Source organism: Lampetra fluviatilis, chromosome 69 (genome assembly GCF_964198595.1).
Source record: "Lampetra fluviatilis chromosome 69, kcLamFluv1.1, whole genome shotgun sequence".
NCBI classification, from domain to species: Eukaryota; Metazoa; Chordata; class Hyperoartia; order Petromyzontiformes; family Petromyzontidae; genus Lampetra; species Lampetra fluviatilis.
This window is the reverse complement of record NC_136343.1, coordinates 779,701-802,321: the sequence shown is the minus strand read 5'-3', so window position 1 is coordinate 802,321 and position 22,621 is coordinate 779,701. Positions and strand designations below refer to the sequence as shown.

Here is a 22,621-nt window from a genome sequence, read left to right as displayed (position 1 = left end):
GGCCCTGTGGCTCCACTCAGAGAAGGCACTGTCTGTAGCTCAGGCAGTCTCTGTCTGTAGCTCAGGCTAAACGAGGAACAAACCACGTAAATGGGCAACAAGGAAGCAGTAAGTCTTTCAGTTTGATTTGCGTATCACCTCTACTCACCTCATTACAACCCACCTCACCTCATCTCACCTCACCTCTACTCGCCTCATCACAACTCAACTCACCTCAACTCGTCTCAACTGAACTGGCAGGGGAACGCTGCTTGTAAACTCGTTGCTCCCTGCCGCTCTACTCCACGAGATTGTTGTTGTTATCTTCATCTTTCAGCTTCACTTTTTTTTTTATAAGTTTAATGCTTTAAACTACTTCGTGAAAATAATGTGTTCCTGTCTCAAAGTCGTGTTCCAGTTGTCGAGCTGTGAGACACTGGTAGGAGTTGCCGTGTTTAACACGGTCACGTGCCTGGGGCTCAAGGTCCAGTTTGTGGAGCCACTAACCACCGGGCGAGGCCCTTTGCTGAACCCGGCACCGTGACCCGCTCATGTGGGCAGGGGGCAGGCGCCCCAAGGGTAGTGCGACTGTATCACATCAACATCAGCGCATAAAAAATAAATAGGACCTTTTTTTGCCGGTATCAAAGTTTGAGAAAATCATAATAGGTTTTACCCTTTCTGGCAATTAAACTGGAGTTATGTTCAGATTTTCAAATACCAATAGATACCTTTTGCAAGGAATAAATTGCTGCATTAACCACACACAATACTTGCAGCGAACATGCAAACAAACATGGCTCTGTTAATATATAATGCATTGTCTTTGAAACGGATTGGCCTACACCAGAGAGTTTTCTTTAGGGCCTAGTCTCACCAGTCTCAGACCGGAGAACGCCAAAAGGTGAAATGTGCAAAGACAATGCTCTATCAGGGCATTTATAGCTGTGAGTGAGCAGCTACAAAATGAGACCCGAATCGCTATTGCAGCCATGCTAATTGTGAGGGTTGCTCTTTTTTTACTTGGGAGAGAGAAATGAGTTAGGATCCATTTTATCTGCCGTGAAATTACCTTTATTTTGTTATCGGGCACCAGCGCGGATTTTTCAACATTGCTTTAACGGCGACGAAAAGGACAATAACTCGATCAGGAATACAGAGAAACTTAACAAAATTTGGTATTGAATAACTAGACCTCGATTCGTCATGCACTATTGAAACACTTTGCTCAAGGACGCGAACCAACTGTGGAGGATAATTATTTCTTGACAACCAAGTGCAACCAATTTTTCAAAACTCTCGGTAACAGTAACAGCGCACGTTTACATAACCCCGTAAGTCCACCGGCTTAACAAGGCGACCCCACAGCGCCTCGACGATCGCAGAACTCCGCGGCGACCGTTCGCACCACAACCCTGACGCGTGCTCCGCTCCCGGGTGACGAGCCAATGCAAATGTAGTGGTGGTATTGACGTGCGCCGACTGTGACAGTGATGGATCACGGGGCGGCGCGGGGTGCGGGGTTGGGCACGCGTTGTGGGCGTGGTGTGGACGCGCGCGCCGGGAGTGACAGATGACGGGGCGGCGCGGCGTGGGTGGTGAGGCACGATGAGATGTGGGAAAAGAGGATCGTAGCCAGCGCCCAGCGATTGGTCGAATAAGTGGGTGCTCGCAGCGACGTCCGCAGGTGGGGTATAAAGGGGGACGCGCGAGAGCACTCGAGGAGAGTTACCCAGTTGAAGACCCGAAGACGGAGCTGAAGACCTAGTGCCCCGAGACCCCTAGTCCCGCCGTCCTTGTGGGGACCGGGGCCCTGTGTGGCTCGGAGGCGAGGCTGTGGGACCCGGGGTCCGACGCCCCCGTGGGTCGGGCTGGGGACCCACAGTCGAGACGGATACCCCGGGCAGGGAGTGTCCCGAGTAGCTCAGTGGCGTTAGTCGCCGAGTAGCTAAGTGGATGTTGGTCATCCGAGTAGCTCAGTGGCGTTAGTCGCCGAGTAGCTAAGTGGGTGGTTGTCACCCGAGATACTAAGTGGATGTTGGTCATCCGAGTAGCTCAGTGGGCGTTAGTCGCCAAGTAGCTAAGTGGGTGTTTGTCACCCGAGATACTAAGTGGGTGTTTGTCACCCGAGATACTAAGTGGGTGTTTGTCACCCGAGATACAAAGTAGGTGTTAGTCACCTGTAACCGAGTTTGATAAAATAAAGAGTGTGTTACCCGTGAAGTCGTCTCCCGCCGAGTTACTACATTACAACTGGCGTCAGAAGTAAACCTGTCTTCAAGAAGTATGGACACAAGGAAGACTACCCGTACCCACGAGCGAGGTCGGGACGACGACGGCGTACCGGATACACCGACCTCGGGAGTAGAGGACGAGGAGTTGCCGCCGATGCAGCACTTCGCGGTGATGGCCGACGCTCCGCTTGCCTCCGACACCAGCCTCCAGGACGCGCACTCCCGGTTGGCGGAGTTGCTACTCGCCGCCGCCGCTGTCTTGGCCGACATCTCCGTTCCGGCGAGCGGAAAAACGGCTGCGGGGGTCGTGGAGGAAGCGACGTTGGAGGATTCCCGCCAAAAGGCGCTTCGCGCCAAAAGTCTGGAAGTTGCCGCCGTTTTTGGGGGGCCGCCACCGATTGGCGGGAAAGACGGACGCCACGTGGCCGGACACCTCCGCGCAGCGCAGCCCACGTCATCAGCGCGCGCCGGAGCCCTCCATTTTGCGCCTGACAACTGAGCCGACATTTTACACAACTACAGCGGAGCGCGGGAAAATCTCTCCGACGTCGACGACGATTTACCGCAAGGGGTTGCGACACTCAAATGCGGACGCCTTGTCGCGGTTGCCTCCGTGCACGGACTGCACATGTTTGTTGGGATCGGCGCGGTGCAAACCCCCGGTCGCCGGCACCCCGGGAGTTGCGCTCGCCGCCACTGACACCCCGGGAGAGGACGCCCCCACGGGGAGGGATTCGCTGTTGTCGTTGCCCCTCATTGAGTGGGGCCACCTCCAGATGTCCGACAGCTCCCTACTTACGCTACGTCGGAAAGTTGGCGCTCCCGAGGTAGGGGAGGCGCGGGTCGGTTCCTGGGTGTGCAGACAGGGCCTTTTGATGAAGTGGGACAACATGTCCCGGCGTCACGTGCTCGTTGTGCCTGTTGCTATGCGGGGTAGGGTTGTTCTGGCAGCTCATGAACGGCTCATGCATCTGGGTTTTCACAAAACGCTCGCCCTAATCCAGCGAGACTATTATTGGCCGGGGATGGGTAACGACGTGGCGAATATTCTTAAGGGATGCGTAGGGTGCGCCAAAAGGAAACCGCCACCATTGGCAGCTAATCCACCGCTGCAATCCATTCAGGTTTCGCGTATAAACGAATTGGTAGCGTTGGACATCTTGGGGCCCTTTCCGGCTACACCAAGGGGAAATAGGTTCCTGCTGGTTGGCGTGGAATACTTCACCCGATGGCCTATGGCATGGCCGCTCGCCAACCAGTCGGCTGCGGCGGTGGCGGACGCCTTTGTCCAGGGTTATGTTTTCGACAAGGGCGCCCCCGAACGCTTGCTGACGGATCAAGGAAAGAATTTTTCGAGCGTTTTGTTGCGCGAGGTGTGCGACCTGTTGGGTACAAAGAAAGTGCGTACTTCCCCCTACCACCCGCAGACTGACGGGATGGTTGAGCGTCTGAACAGGATGATTACGTCTATGTTGTGCCAACAGGTCTGCGACGATCAGGTTGATTGGGACTTACAGGTGCCGGGGGTACTCGCGGCCTATCGAATGGCCCCTCATGCGGCGACGGGGTTTTCCCCATTTTTTCTTATGTATGGGCGGGAGGCCGATCCGGCCATGGACGTCCAACTGGGGATTTCCCAGCCACGTGCAAAATCTAAATTGGCAGACCACATCAAATTTAATATCGCCAAATTGACTGAAGCACGGGAGGCGGCAAGGTTGAATTCGCGGTCGCGGCAAATTGCGAACGAGAAATTGCATGGGCGGAGGGTGCATACACATGATTGGAAACCAGGCGATAAGGCCTGGCTGCATTGTCCACATGCACCGTTGGCTACGTCCCCCAAGTTGTTGAGACCTTGGAGGGGACCGGTGGAAATTGTGCGGGTTGCACGACCCCAGAGTATACAGATTAAATGGGGGAAACGCCGTTGGTACGTGCACCCCTCCCGACTGAAGCCCTATGCGGCACCGTGTGACCCCGTTCTGTGCCGTGACGACCGGGCGTGTGATGTGACCGTTGACTCGGGGAGGGAGGTGTCGCAGGCTGATCCTCACGTGTCTCCACCTGACCCACCCCCAGGTGCCTCGGGCTTGACGGCTGCTGACCGTCGAGAGCCTGAACCCCGGGGCACGCACGGGTCCTCGATGCCTGGCCGATGTCTTCCTGAACCGCCGGCACCACCGGACGTTCAACCGCGTCTGGTGCCGTACGACGGACCGGCAAGGCGGACTCGGGCTAGGGCTCAACAATTTTCATGAAGACGTTTTTTTCTCTACACCGAGCTCGCCCGGTGTTCCCCTCTGCCGGGGTAATGTCCCGTTGTAGGGACGCTCGGAAAAAGAAGGGGACACTGCACGAGTCGAAAGAAAAAAAAAAAATTTCCATTTATTTTCCTTTTTGCATACACATTGCTATTGTCACTCGCCGGTTTGTATATATTGTTCTATTGTCGCGGTGGCATTGGTTGATGGTTGCGGATGGTAGTGTTCGCGTCGTGTTGTGTTGTTACGTTAGTTGTTGTTCTTGTTGTTCTGTTGTGTTACGGGGCACACAGGGGGTTTGTATATTTTTATAGCAGCCGGGTCGGCTGCGAGCTATGTGGTAGGGGGTGATGTAGTGGTGGTATTGACGTGCGCCGACTGTGACAGTGATGGATCACGGGGCGGCGCGGGGTGCGGGGTTGGGCACGCGTTGTGGGCGTGGTGTGGACGCGCGCGCCGGGAGTGACAGATGACGGGGCGGCGCGGCGTGGGTGGTGAGGCACGATGAGATGTGGGAAAAGAGGATCGTAGCCAGCGCCCAGCGATTGGTCGAATAAGTGGGTGCTCGCAGCGACGTCCGCAGGTGGGGTATAAAGGGGGACGCGCGAGAGCACTCGAGGAGAGTTACCCAGTTGAAGACCCGAAGACGGAGCTGAAGACCTAGTGCCCCGAGACCCCTAGTCCCGCCGTCCTTGTGGGGACCGGGGCCCTGTGTGGCTCGGAGGCGAGGCTGTGGGACCCGGGGTCCGACGCCCCCGTGGGTCGGGCTGGGGACCCACAGTCGAGACGGATACCCCGGGCAGGGAGTGTCCCGAGTAGCTCAGTGGCGTTAGTCGCCGAATAGCTAAGTGGATGTTGGTCATCCGAGTAGCTCAGTGGCGTTAGTCGCCGAGTAGCTAAGTGGGTGGTTGTCACCCGAGATACTAAGTGGATGTTGGTCATCCGAGTAGCTCAGTGGGCGTTAGTCGCCAAGTAGCTAAGTGGGTGTTTGTCACCCGAGATACTAAGTGGGTGTTTGTCACCCGAGATACTAAGTGGGTGTTTGTCACCCGAGATACAAAGTAGGTGTTAGTCACCTGTAACCGAGTTTGATCAAATAAAGAGTGTGTTACCCGTGAAGTCGTCTCCCGCCGAGTTACTACATTACACAAAGAAGCCCACCAGCTTGGTGCGCAACATTCACTCTCGAGGTCGCGTGCAGCCTCAGGGATCCCCCCCAGGACCCAACGGTAGTGCAGCACTCCAAGGATTCAAACCAGCATCAACCTCAACCTTGGCTCGCACTCACAACGGCGCCCTTTAATGGATCCATGCAGCCACAGTCTCAGGACTTGGTTGGTTGCTTTCAACAGCGCTCTGAGCGCCTCTACTCATTCTATATTTGAAGCTTTCGTGACTGCAAGGATTCATATTCTTAGGTTTTTTCGGTAAAGTCACGCCCGCACGGCAGCACCGCACACAGCTGCTCCACGCACCAGCAGCACCAGGCACCGACTCGCCCACACGGCAGCAGCCGCTCCCCTGCAGGAGCCCCCCGCCCCCCCGCCACCCGGCCCTGGTGAACGAGGACCACTCCAGCCCCTCGTGCAGTAGAACCCCTCCTCTTAGCGATGTTAATTTGTCCCACGAAACCGGTCGTTAAGTGATTTGGTCGTTAAGTGTGTATATGAAATACCCGTTAAAGGCTTACTTTGTTCTGATAGCTTCGAAAGTTACCCTTTTCACCCTAAACGTGCTTTATAGCATTTAAACAATGGGTATGAATACATGAATATACTAATAATATTGTAAACAAATACCGATAACAGCCCTTCGTCAACAGGGGAATGGTCAACGGAGACCCGTCGTTAAGCGATTAGTCGTTAACAGAGGTGAGCATTGGGGAGGGGTTCTACACTACTATACACGACACTAGTGTAGTGACATAGAATCGGTCACATAGCAGCATAGCGCTGGCTGCTGACAGGGAAAGGGATCTGCAGCTCACAGCAGACCTGACTGACAGCAGGTCACGTGATAGACCAGAGCGGGATTTAGGGGAAAGGTTACGGAAGGGGCACATCGAGAACCCGCGAGTAGGTTCCAGAAGGGGGCGTGGACAGGGGCGGAGTTAGGCCACACTGGCAGTATAAGAGGGGTAATTGTTGGCGGACAGGAAACTGCTAATTTGGTAGTTCAATAATTTTTCAAAATTTTTCATCAACGGGGACAAAGTTGAGATAGGTCGGTAGTTATTTGGATCATCTTTAGGGCCCCCTATGTGAAGTGGAAGAACATAGAAATGTTTCCATTCTAGAGGAACTGATGCTTCTTTGATAGACAGGTTGAAAATATGGGCTATAGGTTTGTATATTAGGTGACCAACAGTTAGTAGAGCAAAGACGGGAATACTATCTGTTCCGGTAGAGAAGGACCTTTTGAGGTGGGACAGTTGTTTCAGAACATTACTTTCGTGGATTGGCTGAAAACTAAATTCGCTTAATGTTTGGATAGAGGTGTAGGAATTTGCATGAGCAGGGGTGACTCCCAATACATTATCAAATAGGGTACCAGCTTCAGAAAAATGAAGGTTAAAATTGTCAACTATTTTTGGGAATCTGAAAAATATTCCCCATTTCGGTTAAGCTCCACAGGCAGATTATTGTTTTGGATACTTTTTCGATACATTTGATTGTTTTCCAGAAAATCCTGGCATTTCCATGTGATTCCAGGAGAGTGGAGGAAAAGTAGGCATATTTTGCATGCCGTATATTTTGACGCATCTATTCCTTAAGATCCTGTATTCTAGCCAGTCATTGACCAATTTACTTTTCTGAGCACATGCCCAAGCCTTGTCCCTAGTTTTCATGAGCTTAGTAATCAAGGGATCAAACCATGGTGAACGGTTGCCTTTAGTTTTAAATCGAACCAACGGAGCATGTTTGTTAAGAATTTTGAGAAACGTGTACCTGAAGGTCTCCCAAGCCGTAGTCAGGTTGGGGATATCACAGACCTTGTCAATATCCGAGTGAAGCACATCATTAGTAAATGCCTGAGTGCTGAAGTGTCTCATGGAGTGCTTCTCAATCAATTTAGGGGGGGCTTTGGGTCTGGCTGATGATCTCACCCCAAAGATGAAGGAGTGATCACTAAGGTTATTACCCAGAACACCAGTCAGTGTGAAATTGTGAGGGGCATTTGACAATAGGACGTCAAGCAGAGATGACTGTTCCGGATTTTTTAGGTTGGGTCTTGTGGGGACATTATCTGATTATCTGAACCGGCTCTGGGCCTCCCCTAGGTCGACTCAGCCTCAAATGATAACCTGGTGCGGTGTGTAGTAGACTAGGGAGACAAAGGCGGCCGGGTGGGTGTGGTGCTGGCCACTCACCGCCTAGAGTCTGTGTGGGCTACACGGGGGAGCTTTTTCTCTGCACGACACAGAGCAGTGAGCCACGTGACTGAGTTGAAGGCGAGCAACTCCACAGGTGTCTCACAGCTCGAGAACTAGACACCCGACACATTGTTTAATTTTCTATGGTTCTTTCGATAAAGTCACGTAGATAGAAATAAATAATGACAATAAAAGAATACAAATTCATATGAAAATAAAGTGACAAAAAAATAATTATTTGTAAAAAAATTATATCTATGTGACTTTACCGAAAGAACCATATAATATGAATCCCTGCAGTCACGAAAGTTTTAAGTCAAAATTTAATAGTTTAATTAAATATTTTAACGATTTAAATAAGCAAGAAAAAGTGGAGCTGAAATAATAAAATATCGTGGAACAGAGAGGGTAGAGGCAACCGAATGAGAACAAGTATTCATACTGGTGGAATCCGATGAGCTATAAAGCTCTTTTTCACCGATGTCCAGTCGGGGCAGGTCAGAACGTGACAACAACAACAAGCAATACAACAACACGACAGGAGTACAAAGTGTAGGAAAGGTAGACAAATCACTTCGAGACATATTTATAGAGATAAAACTACAAATAATTTTTTTCATACCAGATAAGTCCCCAATGAACTATTAGATATTTTTTCATACGCGACCTGGCGACAAATGATGGCTCAACTTAGTTACTCATCATCATCATCACCACATGGAAATGTACAGCAGCAAAATAATCAAAATAATTTAGACGCAACGAGTTTACAAGCAGCCTTCCCCTACGAGTTCAGTTGAGACGACGAGGTGAGTTGAGATATTGAGGTGAGTTCAGATGAGGTGAGGTGTGTGAGGATAGGATTTTAGACGAGGCGACGTGTCATCACATTCCAGGGCGTTTCATCTGATATGCAAATTAAACCGAAAGTGTTTGTACCGTACTTCCCTTTCTCACATTCACGAGGCTTGTTTCTGTTTTTGTGCCTCATGCACGGCCAGCTACTGCCTGAGCTCCAGCCAACGCCCCTCTCTGAGTGAAGCCACAGGGCCATGGCGAGTGGGGCTTCCAGTGATAGCGAGACTCCAGGGGAGTTGACCTGCCCCATCTGCCTGGACGCCTTCCGTTGCCCCTGCACGCTCAGCTGCGGCCACTCGTTCTGCCTCAAGTGCATGTAGGGCACCTGGGATGCGGCAGAGTCCTTCTCCTGCCCGCAGTGCCGAGTGACCTTCCCTCAGAGGCCCAAGCTGAGCAAGAACTTCACACTCGCCAACCTGGTGGAGAAGCGCAGTGCTGCAGAGAAAATGGCCACTGTGGTCTTGTGTGACTTCTGCAACGATGGCACGACCGCTGCCTTGAAGACCTGCCTCAAGTGTGATACGTCCTACTGTGTGACTCATGTAAAGCCTCATCAGGAGAACCCGAAGTTCAGTGACCACGTTCTGGTGGATCCAGCCACGAATCCTGAAGAACGCAAGTGCAAGACGCACAGAAAGAGGATCAAGTTTTACTGCCGACAGGACAAGAGCTTGGTCTGCACAACCTGCACCATCGCAGGAGACCACAAGGGTCACGATGTGGCTACGCTGGAGGATGAGCGCAAGACACGGGAGGTGAGACGGTTTGTGTGAGCGGGAGCCTCTCCTGCGTGAAGTCATAATTTTCAAGTACTAACGGAACAATAATATCCAACTAAATATTGTAATATTCCTCTCTCAGCTTCCCATTGTTTCTTCAAATTTTAATAACCTTGATTTAATATAAAGTATGCTGAGGTTGTCATAGTGCAGAAATAATACAACAACATGTGTTATTATCAATCCTGTTATATGACAAATTGATAAATGTGCTCTTAGTATATTTAATAAAAACGAATATATTTAATGCGTACACTGTGTTCTCAAAATGACGTGAGTGCATAGACTGTGGTTCGTATACAAAAAGTGGTTTGTGGTAGAGGGGAGCATTCCCTAAAATTTTAATGAAATGTAAAACGACTGGGACTGCGTGAGCTGCAGTGCTCACCGCTTGGTCGCCTCGTGCCGGTCCGTGCCAGTTTAGCGCCACACTCTACAGCAGCTACCGGGTCACTGGACGTGGTGTTCCAGAAATGTCACGTGATTTTCACAGACCAAGTATTTCGTGACCATATTTATATTTTCATCACGATGCTCTCTACCGAATTTCTCGGACACTCAACAGTGACATGGCAGCGCCTCATTGTACCATGTAAAAGTAAACTAAAACTATTTTTTATTCTACCAAATGAAGCTCAATGACCTATGTAGGTCTTTTTCAGAGGCAACCTGGCCACAAATGACAGCTCAACGAAGTGGCTTATCATGTCTAAATGTATGGCAACCAAACACTCTAAACACACCTTTATAAATGTGGACGGAAAAACCGAAGGACCCAGAGAAAAATGCATGCGACCATGGAGAGAGACATGAAAACTCCATTTATACAGGCATCAGGCGCGGGTTTGAACCCACGACCTCCTGTATTGCAGGCAAGGCAGATAACATCTCACCACTCCGGTGCTCTGTTCATCCACTACTCAGCCCCGCCCACTATTATGGTAGCCCCGCCTACTACAGTAGCCCCACCCACTACTCTAGTAGCCCCACCCACTGCTCAGGTAGCCCCACCCACTGCTCAAGTAGCTCCACCCACTACTCAACACCGCCCACTACTCAGCCCCACCAACTAAGGTAGCCCCACCCACTGCTCTGGTAGCCCCACCCATTACTCGTTTAGCCCCATCCACTTTGGAAACCCCATTCATTACTCGGGTAGCCCCACCCACTGCTCCAGTAGCCCTGCCCACTGCTCAGGTAGCCCTGCCCACTGCTCAGGTAGCCCAAACCTTCTTTTTTTGGGATCCCTCGAAGTCGAGTTTGATTTCCCTCCAGGTGTCACTTGTCTGTGTTGTGAGGTGGACCTGGCTGGCCATGGGTCCGGAGATGGATGAATCGGCCAATCCGTGACCTGCAGATCTTGGCACAGTGGGGGCATGGATGGTCCATCCTGGAGCTCCCACTTGTCGTCTCTGTCTCTGGTGTGTGTGCTTTTCAGCGTGCTCTTTTCCTGGCCATCAACTCTCTTCGCTCGGCCTCAAAATGCTGAGTTCGATTGTTTATTTTGGCTCTCCATGATGGTCTATCAAGAGCATAGATTTTCCAGTTTCTTGGATCTACGTGGCATCGCTTGAGATGCATTTTAAGGTTGTCACGGAAACGCTCCCTTTGACCTCCGGGGGCACGTGATCCATCACTGAGCTGGGAATAGAAGATTTGATTAGGAAGCCTCAAGTCATTCATCCTCACAAGGTGACTGGCCCATCTGAGTTGATACTTCATCATGATGGCCTTTATGCTAGATGAGTTTGATCGCTCCAGGACAATGATATTAGTTTGTCTTTCTTCCTATGTGATGTTTACTATTTTCCTGAGACAGCGTTGATCAAACATTTCGAGGGATTTTATGTGTTTACTATAAGTGGTCCAGGTTTCTGCAACATATAAGAGGGTTGGAATTATTACAACATTATACACGGCCACTTTGGTCATGGCGGTAATGTGGTGGTCTTCAAAGACCCTGTTCTTAAGTTTGCCAATGGCAGCACTAGCTCGGGAAATCCGATGTTGGATTTTATAATCAATTAAGACATTGCTAGAGAGATGGCTGCCTAAGTATGGGAAACTGGGAACGCTTTCTATAGTATTGCATTGTTGGTAATGATTGTAGGGGGTGGTCGGTGTCCTCCCGGAGCTTGTTGAAAAATATATTAGTTTTTCTGGTATTCAGTTTTAGACCCATCCTGTTGTAAGCATCTGTACATATGTTGACAATGATGACCTGAAGGTCAGCATCTGAGCAGGCACTGACTTGGGCATCATCAGCATATTGGAATATAATAACGGATGTTTTCGACTTGGCTCTTAAACGGTTAATGTTGAATATGTTCCTGTCTGTCCTATATGTGATATTTATGCCTCTGGGAAGTCTGTTCTCTGTCAGATGAAGCATTCCCACCAAGAAGATGGAGAAAAGAGTTGGTGCAATAACGCAACCTTGCTTCACACTGGTCCTTACTTCTATTGGCTCTGAGGTTTCACCATCAGAGAGGATGACAGCCTTCATTCCATCATGCAACAGATGGAGGACGTTAACACATTTTGTTGGGCAGCCATATCTCAGAAGGATTCTCCATAGTGCATCACGATTAACAGAATCAATAGCTTTAGTCAAATCAAAGAAGGCGATGTACAATGGTAGTCTCTGTTCCTGGCACTTCTCTTGGAGTTGACGGGCTGAGAAGATCAAGTCTGAGGTTCCCCTACCAGGTCGAAAGCCACTCTGCGATTCAGGAAGGAGTTTTTCAGTAAGTGGTAGAAGTCTGTTTAGTAGGATTCTTGCCAGTATTTTTCCAGTGGTGGTAAGAAGAGAGATTCCTCTGTAGTTGTCACAGTCTGACTTGTCACCTTTTTTGAAGATGGTCACAATGATGGAATCTTTCCCTTCGTTGGGAAGGTCTTCATCATTCCAGATCCTGGCCATGAGGGAGTGCAGGTGTTCTAGTAGGCATTGTCTTCCATGTTTGTAAATCTCAGCAGGAATCTGTTCTAGCCCACTAGTTTTGTTCTCTTTCATCTGTTTGACAGCATTAGCCACTTCAAGCATCGTTGGTTCTCCAGCTAAATCCTCAGTGGGAGAGTGTTGCGGATCTCACTTAATATAGAAGCATCTACAACAGCGTTGCAGCTGAAGTGTTCCTGCCAGCGGGAGATTATTGCATTTTTGTCTTTAAAGATTTCTGTCCCATCCTTAGACTGAAGTGGTGCAAAGCCCTGTTTTGATGGTCCATATAAGACTGGTTGCTTTAAAAAAATCGTGGGTTATTGGAATCTGAAAGATGTTGTAATTCTTCTGCTTTGTTTCTGAACCAGTTGTTCTTCAGTTCCCGGATTTTAGTTTGTACTTCCGATTTGGCCTCCTATATGATTTTTTTTTTCTGTCTAGACTGTTTGTGTTGCCAGACGATGAATGCTTTCTGCTTCTTGTCAATGAGGCATGTAATTTCCTGGTCGTTGTCATCAAACTAATCAGTTTTTCCTTCTTGTGTAGCCAATGGTGTGCTCACAGCTGGTTATAACTGCCGTCTTGAGTTGTGTCCAGTACTCATTAAAAATTCCTGAAGCCTGGTTGGTGCTGAGTCTTTGAGCAAGTTTTTTCACTCGGGCCTGTACTGCTGGGTCTTTTAGTCTGGTTACATTGAGTCTTTTCCTCCGTAATTTTGGTCGGTTCATGTGTTTGTGGTTTAGTTTGAGAGTCACTACTGATCGAATTAGTCTGTGGTCAGTCCAGGAATCGTCTGCATTGATCATGGCACGAGTGATGCGGACGTCTGTGCTGTCAAACTTCCTGACAATCACGTAGTCCAGTGAATGCCATTTGTGTGATCGAGGGTGGCACCAGGAGGTCTTACGGCTATTCTTCTGCCGGTATAGGGTGTTGGTGATTGTCAGGTCGTGCTCAGAACAGGTTGTAAGAAGAAGGTGACCATTGGAGTTGGGCTTTCCAACTCCCTCTTTACCAATTACACCATTCCACATTTGATGGTCTCTCCAAACTCGAGCACTGAAGTCGCCGAGGAGAATCAGCTTTTCAGTTTTTGGTGTACTCTGAAGGATTTAGTTGAGTTGGCTGTAGTAGGTCTCCTTAGTCTCTTCTTTAGAGTCCAGTGTTGGTGCATAGGTGCTGGTGATGGTTGCATGTTGGTCTATTGCGAATTTCAGGCGTAGGGTCATCAAACGCTCATTGATACCAATTGGGAGCTCACTTAAGCTGTTGATGAACATGTTGTCGATTGCAAACCCTACACCATGCAGGCGTCCATGCACTGGTTTACCCTTCCAAAAGATGTAGCCTCCACTTAGCTCAGTCAGTTGGCCTTCATCTACCAGATGGATTTCGCTGAGGGCGGCAATATGGATATCAAATCGTCTCAGCTCACATGCCACAAGAGCTGTTTGGCGCTCTGGACTTTGCGAGTTTGGGTTTTTGTGAGGGTGCTGACATTCCAGGATCCAATGTTTAGGTTATACAGTAAAACCTTGGATTGCGAGCATAATTCGTTCCAGAAACGTGTTTGTAATCCAAAGCACTCGTATATCAAAGCATTCGTATATCAGTTGTGATCACGTGACGCTCGGCAGACAAAGCGTATACTGTATGTACTACAGTACTCGTATTGCAATACCTCGCTCGTTTATCAAATTAATATTTAAATTAAAAAAATGCTTGTCTTGCAAAACACTCGCAGACCAAGTTACTCGCAATCCAAGGTTTAACTGTATTTATTTTTGTTTCGACCGCAATTATTGATGTTCCCTCTGGTCGCGGTAAGCGAGATAGGATGTTGCTCGGCAGTCTATGTTTAGGGCACATTTTCTAGCCTCCTCCCAATTTGGGGTGAGCAGAGTGGATCCTTGTGGGCTTCTCAGTCACAGCTACAGCTGCCGGGATGCACTCCTGCCTAATCCGAGTGCATGACGACCTTCTAATAGCTGCCGCCTTGGTGCTGGGTTATGACTAGGAGCTTCGAGCCGCATAGGCCTGCCCCGCTCGCCACTTGCCAATCGCCCAAGGGCTTTGGGTGTGTAGTGTGGTGGTGCGATGGCACATCTCCTCTGGAGGGTGCCAGTGCGTGAATTAATTTACGTGCAGTGTCTGTTGCACACCAGCTACCGCACGGGCTTACCCAGGAATCAAGCCTGGATCCAGTGACGAGACAGAAAACCAAGACGATTAAAAGGCTTGTCCTGAAGCACCAGACAGCCAGTGTATTCTCCGTCATATGCCGTTGGCCAACTTAACCGTAGCTCATCTACCTCACCGAGGTGGGCCGTTGGCCACTTGGTATCCACCCAGGATTTTATCAGGGTTTACTCCCTTAGCCTAAGTGGCTAACCAGAGCTCCGTTAGCCAGCGTGTTTCCAGTTGAGTCCAGACAGGCCTTCTTGGTTACCGAAGTGGCGCAGGTGGTCGAACCACCCACCATATTTCGCCATGTATGGCCATCCTGTACTTTACCTGTTACCACCTCTCACAACATGGACTACTCAGCACCGTCCACTACTCAGGCAGCCACACCCACAAAGCAGGAAGCCAAACCCACTACGCAGGTAGCCCCACCCACTACATGTTGCCCCAACCACTATGCAGGTAGCCCCACCCACTACTCGGTTAGCCCCACCCACTACTGGGTTAGCCCCGCCCACGACTTGGGTAGCCCCGCTCATTACTCGGGTAGTCCCACCCTCTACTCCAGTAGCCACGCGCACCGCTCAGGTAGCCCCACCCACTAAGCAGGTAGCCCAACGCACGATGCAGGTAGCCCCACCCACTACATATGTAACCCCAACCACTACGTAGGTACCCCAACCCACTACGCAGGTAGCCCCACCCACTACTCAGGTAGCTCCACCCACTACTCAGGTAGCTCCACCCACTACTCAGGCAGCCCCACCCACTAAGCAGGAAGCCCAACGCACGATGCAGGTAGCCCCACCCACTACATATGTACCCCCAACCACTACGTAGGTACCCCAACCCACTACGCAGGTAGCCCCACCCACACCTGTATCCCCACCCACTACGCAGGTAGCTTTTCCCACTGCTGAGGCAGCTCCACCCACTACTCAGGTAGCTCCACCCACTACTCGGGCAGCTCCACCCACTACTCAGGTACCCCCACCCTCTAGGTAGCTCCACCCACTGCACAGGTAGCCCGACCCACTACTTAGGAAGCCCTGCGCAAGTTTGAGCTCCTCGTGAAATCAGTTCCCTTCAGCCCTTGCTCCCCCAGCCTCCATCGCTGCACCAGGGCTACTGCCCCCGTCACTGTGGAGGGTTCGCGTGGGGCGGGATGAGAGGGGACGCTCAGAGAGTGGGTGGAGTCTCCCCTGGTGACGTCTCTCACAGAAACAAGTGGAAGAGGAGTTGCGGGTGGTGCAGGAGAAGAGGAGGGAGGTGGAGGAGTCCGTGAGGCGGATGGAGGCTGCTCTCAGGGACGTGCAGGTACAGCGTCTGGGCCGGACTGTGACCCCGTGACTTAACTCTGAGTAGTATTTGTGATGAAGAACAACTCCATTCATTCAGGTGGACTACCATTGGCTCTGAACACGTTGTGGGTCTAAAGACACAACAGTCAATCCGCCTCAATAATCAGGACGAGTAAAGAGGTGGTTCTCATCTCCACTGAAAAACTCAATCAGTGGTAGAAATTCCACATTCCCATATCTCCATGCAACTTACCACTTCAAGGTCTTGATTTAAAGCTTTCCTGGCTGCAGGGATTCATATTCTTGGTCATTTCGGTAAAGTCACGTAGAAGGGAAATAATAAAATAATATAAATATAAAGCAATAAAATTATCACGACGTTTCGACTGCAACACAAGCAATCATCATCAGGTGATGATTGCTTGTGTTGCAGTCGTCATCAGGTGATGATTGCTTGTGTTGCAGTCGAAACATCCAGAGACTTTGTATTGTTTTATATTAATATGTTTTTATTATTTCACTTCTACGTGACTTTACCGACATAACCAAGCATATTCTTCAAGGTCTGTTATCTATATGGGTCAGATGAGGTGGTACGTACCTCTTATCCAATACTCTGGTGGCAGAGTTGGTTGATCACACACAGATTGTTGTACACTCTTTTAGTGAAACCAATCAAGCGTTAGAGTGGCCAGGTGCCAGTATTGCAAGTGGTTTCATGATCCCCTCTCTTCATCCATACATGTGTTTTTTTCTCACATTCAAAAACTGCATTTAAAGAGGAATTGGCCTAATTTCCCATATCATTAAGACTCTGCTTGTTGACGGCAAATTACAGATTTTTATTCGCTTCATATGAAGATAAACAAAGCATCGTCCTGATAGCCTTGCGCAATAAGAATGGCACAAACGCTAAATGTACTCATGATGGTATTTGATTATTTCATTGCCTCACAGCCCCCGCCTGTTATGGCGAGTCGTGCTGTAGTGAAAATGCACAGTGGCGTTATCAGAGGCAGAGAAAGAAGGAGGCCTCAGTGCTGCAGACTCGTATCATTGTCTGGACACCTTCAGAGTTGCACTCGGGTCACACCGACCTGAATGTCATTTCACAAAGGACCAGACATTTAATGAACAGAAGTGGCATTTGTTTCTCTTTGCAGGCATCCATGACAGATCAAAAGGCCTCAATCTCGGTCAGATTCACCCGCGCGAGAGCAGCGTTGGATGCGGAGGAGAAGGCGGCTTTAGAGCAAGCGGAGCAAAAAGGGTGCGAGCTGCTGTCGGAGATCGAGAAGAAGATCGCTCACTACCAGCGCGAGATCAGCGAGCTGCAGGCAGTAGCCACTCGCCTGCAGACCCGAGCGCAGGAGAGTGACTCGTTCGCGTTCCTGCAGGTGATGAATGAGTTACCAGTGTCGCAATTGGCTCAGAGCCCTCTCACCAGCAGCAGAAGAAGGAGGCTCCTGAATGAGAGCTCGCATCTCATGGGCTTGAGAACACAGCTCCACTCATGGATTCCCATTGCAGCTCCAGTTGCTGTCATTTGGAAGGCCAGCTCGTATTTTCTCATTAAGTTGGTTTCATTTTGATTTAAAGCTGTCGTGACTGCAGGGATTCATATTCTTGGCTCTTTCGGTAAAGTCACGTAGAAGGGAAATAAAATAAAAACAATAAATCGTTTTGTTTTATACATTTTTTATTTTATTATTTCCCTTCTACGTGACTTTACCGAGATAACCAGTAATATAAGTTGGTTTCATTGTGAATATAAACTAAATGGTATTGGAATTGCACTTTTTAAATCAACCCTACAACAATGTACACGGTATTCATGATTATCATCAGCCATGATCTATCCACTGATGGATGAAGGCCTCCCCAAGCCATTGCCACATCTCATGATGCCGCGATGCAACAATCCACCAGCGCCTGCTCACGAGCCGATGTCATCGCTGCTTCTTACTTTGTGAGCCTCCTCTTGTTCGTATTATGGAAGCTAAAATAAATACGAGGTCTCATACACTTATTAATTATATCATTGTGTCCTGAACATCACTTCTACAAGACCTGCGCCATGTGCATTGGTAACGTCAAACATTTCAAGTCCCAATTTACTCAACACAGATCAATATCAACCGGTCTCACTCTGAAATATTTGCCCTACAATTCAGTGTTGGTCCTCATAGGGGTGGCGAGATGGTAACTACGTCGCCTAGTATACCGGAGGTCGAGGACATCACTATATATTTGTAATTTGCATGTCTCTCTCCATGGTCGCATGGCTTTTAATCGGGTCCTCCAGTTTTTCCCTCCACATCTGGAAACGTGCGTTTAGAGGATTGGGCTGTTATACATTTCTACGTGATGAACCACTTTGTTGAACTATCAGTTGGGGCCACGTCGCTTCTGAAAAAGAATCATATAGCTCCGTGGACCTTTCCTGGGAAAAAAATTTGTAGTTTATAGTTGACTATCAACAAGTCTCACTGACATAATTTCCCCGTAAGTTAGTGTTGGTGATCATTGGGTCATAAGCCAAGACTTTGGGGTTCATATTCCACAGACAGTTTTGCAGTGGGAACTCCATTGAATGCAAGGGAATCGAAGTAGAGTCATAGTAATGCATCTCTCTCCCACAGGGGCACCTGGAGGAGACACGCAGGTAAAAGACGACTTTCACTCACGGCTCGACACACGAAAAGATGGGATTGAGTGTGAGGCGTGGGCAGTGAGACATTGGCTGTATGTGATGATGCCGTGTGGTGAAATTGTGTGTGGTGATGTTGCGTGTGAAGATGCTGTGTGTGAAGATATTTTGCGTGATGATGCTGTGTGATAATGCTGTGTGATGATGCTGTATGTAGTGATGCTGTGTGGTGAAGTTGTGTGTGATGATGCTGTGTGATGATGCTGTGTGTAGTGATGCTTTGTCTGATACTGCGTGGTAATGCTGTGTGATGGTGCTGTGTGTGATGATTCTAAGTGTGGTGATAGTAATGCTGTGTGATCTTCTTAGGTTTTTTCGGTAAAGTCACGTAGAAAGTTATTTTATTTTACTTTCTACGTGACTTTACCGAAAAAAACCTAAGAAGATGATTCCTTGCAGTCACGAAAGCTTCAAATCTAGAATTAATGCTGTGTGGTGATGTTGTAAGAAGTTGTGATGAGTTATTATGCTTTCTATGATGAGTCTAGATGTGATGGAGCTGTGATGATTCCACGTGTGATGAAGCTGTGATGAGTATCTATGTAATGGAGCTTTGATGATCCTGTGAGTGACGATGCTCAATGTGAGACAGTGGCCGTGTCTGCTCTGCTTTCATAGGGCAGGGAGGGTTACTTCAGCTCCACCCTCAGCTCGCAGCCAACAGGACATTGCCTCACTTCAAGTCCTGGAGACAAATGCAGTCAAACTCCTGTGTGAGTTCTTCAGTGTGAATCATGGGTGATTGGGTGGTCTTGACAATAAATTATCTCCGTGTGTGTGCACGAGGTCGACTCAACCTCAAATGAGTACCTGGTGTTTTGTGAAAACATCACCACTAGGGAGACAAAGGTGGCCAGGTGTAGTGCTGGCCACCCACCCCCTTGTTGGCCGTGCCAGCTTTTAAAGGTGATGACTTTTCTGACAGTGTGTTAAGGCTACACAAGGGATTTTAGTCTATGTTTATATCCTAATCTAGGACCCGACTGATCAGAGCCATGATACTCAGTGTGGTGTTTTTTGGTAAATAATAAGCATTACCAGTCATGGGTAATTGCGATATTGAGATGCGGTGTGTGCCTGTGAATGTCTCTATGCATCTGTAGGTGGGGTTAGCGATGGCAAAGTGGTTAGCACACTGCACTATAAACCCAGTTTACTGGGCTTGATTACCTGCCATTGCTAACATCAGTGGCAGGTGATATCGGATCCATTCCTCCGCCTCTGCTAGGCAGTTTCAACCTCAAATGAGTTCCTGATGTTGGTAATGGTCATAATGATGGTGATAGTGGTTGTGATGAGGATGGTGGTAATGAAGCTGATATTACTGATAATGTGAGTGATGTGAATGGTGATAGCATTGGTGATGGTTTTGGTCGTGGTGATGGCAGTGATGGTCGTGGTGATAATGATGGTGACATTGATGATAATATAGTTGGTGATGGTTGTGATGATTTTGCTGATGGTGATAATGGTAGTGATGGTGGTATTGAGGGTTTCGATGGTCGTTGTGATGATTATAATGATGCTGGTCGTGTTGTTGGTGATAGTGATGAAGATGTTAGATGGTGATTTGAAGCTTTCGTGACTGCAGGAATCCATACTCTTTGGTTCTTTTGGTAAAGTCACGTAGGTAGAAAAATAAAAAAATAAAAATATATCACGACGTTTCGATAGCAACACAAGCGATCGTCCGCAGGCAGAAAAAAATATCCAGCAGTGGAACTGCTGAACCAGCGAGAGAGCTCTTATACCAATGTTATATATGTGGCGATGTGCAAGCAAGCGCTTGCCTCACAGCGTAGTTGGCAGCACCGCAGCTTGTTTTACACATAGAAATGACATTAACTTACTAATTCCCCTAATTTCCCTGCCTAATCACTACCATCAACATAGTGCTAATCTCCCATTAACACTGCTGTTGTGCGCGCATGCGGGGATGATACTCTTATGCGGCGACGGAAGCACATTTCATGCTATTCTCTCTCCCTAATCTCTCTCTCCATAATTTCCCCCGTTAACACAACTGACGTGCTTGCGTCCGGGGATGGAATTCCTTTCCAGCTCAGACCCCGCTTGCTTGCCCACCGCCACATATATAACCTCTTGCTGTAACAGCTCTCTCGCTGGTTCAGCAGTTCCACTGCTGGATATTTTTTTCCACTTGTGTTGCTATCGAAACGTCATGATATATTATTTTTTGTTTTATTTAAATGTTCTACCTACGTGATTTTACCGCAAGAACCAAAGGGTATTTTATATGGTGGTGATGGGAACTGGTGATGGTTGAAGTAATAGTAGTGATAGTGGTGATGATTATGTTTGTGATGTTGCTGATGGCGATAGTGATGTTGGTGATGTTCATCATATTGATGATGTTGGTGGTGATTTAGGTGTTTTTTGTGCTGTGATGGTTGATGGTGAAGATGATGGTTGATGATGTTGATGTGGTGAATATAGATGGTAATGGTAATGATGGTGTCCTGTAGTTATGTTGTGATCGCTGTTGTCACAGACGGATGCTCACCGACTATGGACACAAACTCAGCTCATAACCAACTCCAGATCTCCTCGGAACTCAGGACGATAAAGTGGACCGGTGTTTCCCAGGGCCGCCTCGATCACCCACACCGGTTTGATGGCTGGTCACAAGCCCTGTGCTGTGAGAGCTTCTCGTCGGGCCACCACTACTGGGAGGTGGACGTGGGGGACGCGCGGTGGTGTCGGGTTGGAGTCGCGTACGGGACGATCCCACGGAAAGGGGGTGGTGCTGCATTGCAGCTGGGACGGAACGATGCATCCTGGTGTTTAGAGAAACGTGACAACAGCTTCTCAGTGGTTCATGGTGGAGTGGAGACTGGACTGTCGGTGAGGGGGGCCCCCTCCCCCCGCAGAATCGGGCTTCACCTGCATTGGGAGGGGGGGTTCCTGGAGTTTTATCGCGCCGACTCCATGGAGGTGATCCACGAGGTCCGGCAGAGATTCTTGCAGCCTCTCTACCCTGGGATGTGGGTGGGGTATTGTAATGAACCATTGAAGATTGTGGATTTGAGTCGTGCATCCTGAGGATGAGGAATATTAGAACCCCAAGAAACTGAGGCGAAAACCCAAGAAACTGATGAAAGGGGGGATGGTGAGGAGAGGGTGAAGTGAGGGTGAGGGGAGATTAGAGGGGAAGGTGAGGGAAGGGGACAGGTAAGCGTGGAGGGTGAAGGGTCAGGAGGGGTTGAGGAGAGGAAAAGATGGGAAGGAGGGGGTAGAGGCGATGGTGAGGCAAGGTGAGGGTTTGGGGAGGGTGGGGTGATGGGAGGGTGAGGTGAAAATTGAATGAAGGGTGAGGTGAGCATGGAAGGGGAGGGTGAGGGGGGAAGGACAGGTTCAGGTTAGTGTAGGTGAGCGATGTCACCTGTGAAGTACAAATCGCCGGTGTAGAAGTTTGAGGGATTTTAATGAAATCTGAGTGGGGAATCAGCGCAGCCCCAGAGTCCATGTGGCCGCTCCTTCACCTGCAGTGCGCGCTCGCGTTACCACGCCCCATCATCCCTGCGATTCACCATCATCACCCCATCATCACTATTATCACCACCATCATCCCCATCAACACCACCATCATTGTAATCACCAGTCATCACTACCTCCATCATCACCATCATCATTGCCACCATCATGATCATCAGCATCATTGCCATTACTCCATTTTAATCACTATCATCACCACCACTCTATCATCATCAATATCATCACCAACATCATCAACATCATTATCCCCATCATCACTACGACCACGACCATAACCATCATGAACCACCATCACCACCAACACAATAAACACCATAATCATCACCATTATAACGTCCATCACCATCATCACTATCTATACCACCATCATCATCACTACCAACACTGCCACGATCATCACTACCATCATCGTTACCACCACCATGATCACCACCATCATCATGACAATCACCATCATTACCATCATCATCAACACCACA

The 22,621-nt window shown here is 49.0% G+C and overlaps 1 pseudogene; it reads left to right on the top strand.

Moving 5' to 3' along the window:
* The first annotated feature begins 8,902 nt into the window (after positions 1-8,902).
* On the top strand, positions 8,903-21,689 carry LOC144952655 (E3 ubiquitin/ISG15 ligase TRIM25-like; annotated as a pseudogene).
* The last annotated feature ends 932 nt before the right edge of the window (positions 21,690-22,621 follow it).